This window comes from Pseudomyrmex gracilis, unplaced genomic scaffold (genome assembly GCF_002006095.1).
Source record: "Pseudomyrmex gracilis isolate BER0280 unplaced genomic scaffold, ASM200609v1 scaffold_1633, whole genome shotgun sequence".
NCBI classification, from domain to species: Eukaryota; Metazoa; Arthropoda; class Insecta; order Hymenoptera; family Formicidae; genus Pseudomyrmex; species Pseudomyrmex gracilis.
Genome location: NW_018022217.1, coordinates 1 through 3,197, shown reverse-complemented (window position 1 = coordinate 3,197; position 3,197 = coordinate 1).

The following is a 3,197-nucleotide window of genomic DNA, read 5'->3' as shown; positions in this document are numbered from 1 at the left end:
GATGCACGCTTATTCGCGGATCTTTGTTAATTAAAATCTCGGTAACTATTGCGAATCTAGCAAAATGGTATAGGACTTTTCACCTCAGTTTTATTCCTTCTACCTGTCTACGAGCGATGTTAAACCAATTCTGGGACACCCTGTATATACATATACATATATGTTTTCTGTTTCGATCTATACAACACAATATGATGGTAAATTACGAATGATTCGAAAAGTCATTAGTAAAACACAAAAAGTTTGTTTGTAATATTCATTAAAAGAAACAATTATTGCAATATAAACTTTTAAAATTTTCTTACAAAGGTAAGCAATAGAAAGCAATAAAAATAACAATAGCAATAAAAAAAAAAAATGCATTTTTTTATATTACTGATTTACAGAAAGAATTACAGAAAGATTTACATAAAGAAAATGTTAGTTTGGCGCGATAAGTAAGAGTATTCGTAAATATACCAGAGATCCATTTTATCGTAAAGTTTTTATATTTACAATCTTCATTCAGACTAATATATTAAACAATAATATAAAATAAACAATATTATAAATTAAACAATATTATATATTAAAAAATAGTAGTAACAATATAATATTTTTATAAATTATTTAGGATTGAAGGCTCGGTTTTTACAACTCTTTGTTTCTTAAAATTTACCTACCAAGTAAACTTAACTTCCTAGCCAGATACTTAAATAATCCTTTTTATTAGAACAGCGCGTAAAATGTCATTTAGTATTTTGTAGGTATTTCGTTTTTTCTACTACAATAAAAATAACTTTTAAAATTTGACAAAAATATATACAAATGCGGAACAGTTTGCCTAATAGTATATATGGTTATAAAAGTATCACCAAAGACTGTATGATAATATTGTACTTACATGCGTAAATACTTTACAACAGGTGCCACAGCACATGTATGACTTATTCCGTGTTTTTTTCTGTTCATCGTGAAATTATAACTATCTAACTTGTATAGGCTTTAAAAAGAAGAAAAAGTGTCGTACTTCTTTATTACACCAGAAATACTGTAAGTAGGAAAAGTAGGAATCTATAGTTTTAATTGGCACACATATATATACATATATAATATAAATATATTTACAGTATGACGAAAATAGTGTGTCACTCAAGTGTTGCAAACTCTGTGTGACGTTACGGACGGCGGTTCTTGCCTGTATGCGTGCTCTCAGTGACTCTTATCATCTCGGTGCTCTCTGTGTTAGCCAGCTAAAGAGTTTTGAAACATTGTGATACTCAAAGATAAACAAAGATAATCAAACTGACAGATAAACTAGCACACTATAGGCTGAAATAAGAAGCTGTGGGAATAGCAGTTAAAATTCAAAAAGAAAGATTATGTGCCGGATTTAAGGCATTGTGTTTAACTCCTGTAGGCCAAAAAAGATACACGTGTGTTACTTTTCTCGACGACATATCGAAACTTCAAGTTCTTCACAATCGCCGTTAGTGGTACTAAACGTAAGCATATCACAAATAAAATGATATCTCATTTTTTAGATGTAAATTTGTCTTTTTCTCTTTTTCTCAATAATAATTATTTTTCATATAAGAATACAAAAAATAAAGAAAAATGAACCCGGATAAACCTTCGACTTCTTTCGAAGGCAAACCTAGCCAAAGAACTCACAGTAATATAGATCTTGAAGTAGAAGGTGATAAAAACAATCAGCTTCACCACGATGTACCGATACAAGACAAAAAAACAAACGAACACCAAACAACAAATATTCTTGACTTTCCAGATGAAGTTCTCCTTAATATATTGAAAAATGTAGACAAAAGTGACTTGAAGAATCTCCGATTGTGAGTTGTTTTTTTTACGGGAGGCGAGTGATAAATAAATATCCGAAACAATGCATAGATAGCGACAGTAGTACGACATTGTTATTGTTGACAAACTGTATCTTTCAGAAAAACGGGCTTATTAGTATAGGTATTGCTTGTGTGACAGTTCGTCAAACTACATATAGTCGTTTGAAATAATATCAATCGTCTCTTCTTAAGATAATATACTCATATTTTATATGTATTAAAATAGATTTTGTTGAAATATATTTATATTATTATAGATGTTGCACAAGATTTTCAAGACTAGCGGCAGATAAGTCTTTATGGAATTTGGACTACAGCAAAGAACCTATTCTTCCGTCTCAAATGGAGCCGTATGAAACCTTCTTAGAACCTTTAACACACACCTTAGCAATACGTGGAGATTTCAACCGAGACAGGAAAAATATGCTTGGCTTTCTTTTTTTTTCTAAAATAAAACAAATATGCCGAGTACTTAACACATTGATTATCGAGGATTTTTATATATCTGTAGAGGAGGTATATTTTACTATTTAATATTGAGATTGAAAATATTGTGACAGTACGTATATATACAACAATCAGCTAAATAATAAATTATGAGGAGAATATAATACGATAGATTCTTTACTTGCTTTCTTATGCGGTGTGATCCTAGTCGCAAGTTTTAAGGGGTAGTACATTTCTAATACTAGAATAAAATGCGTTAGTCCTTCGGTACTTAATCGCGTACAGTAATTACATCATTACAGTTTGTTACGTGTAAATACTTTTAAAGTGATAATACTAATAATTGTGTGGTATGTCATCAAACATTTCTGTACCAATTATTGCTAACAAAGTACATTGAAAATTTTTAGTACTTTTTTGCGGGTCACACTCTTCGTAAAGCATATTTGTTAAAATGTCTTTTTCTCAGATTTGTTACAAAAACATGTCAATATATTACAATTATTTTAGAGTATGCTAAATAATGTTGCGTTGGCAACAACTATTGAGGAACTTAAAATCATCAATTGTAGAGCTCATCACGCTCCTCCGGACTTTGAGTCGGTGCGTTTTCTTCGTGGAATATGTAATTTTGTGCCCCATATAAAAGTAAGATATTGTACTATACTATATACACACACATTTTTTAAACCGACACAATAGTAAATTACAAATATAAACAAATATAACTACAGCGCTTGACTTTCAAGAAAGTTTTATGTGATTTGGAAGGGTCACTTGTGACATATATAAGCAACCTTACAGAACTTGAGGAACTTAGCTTTATTTCATGTTTTCGCATAAAGGAATTTCGTCGAAACATAGATGTTTCTTCCCAGTATAAATGCCAAAAACTAAAGGTATTTTTTATTT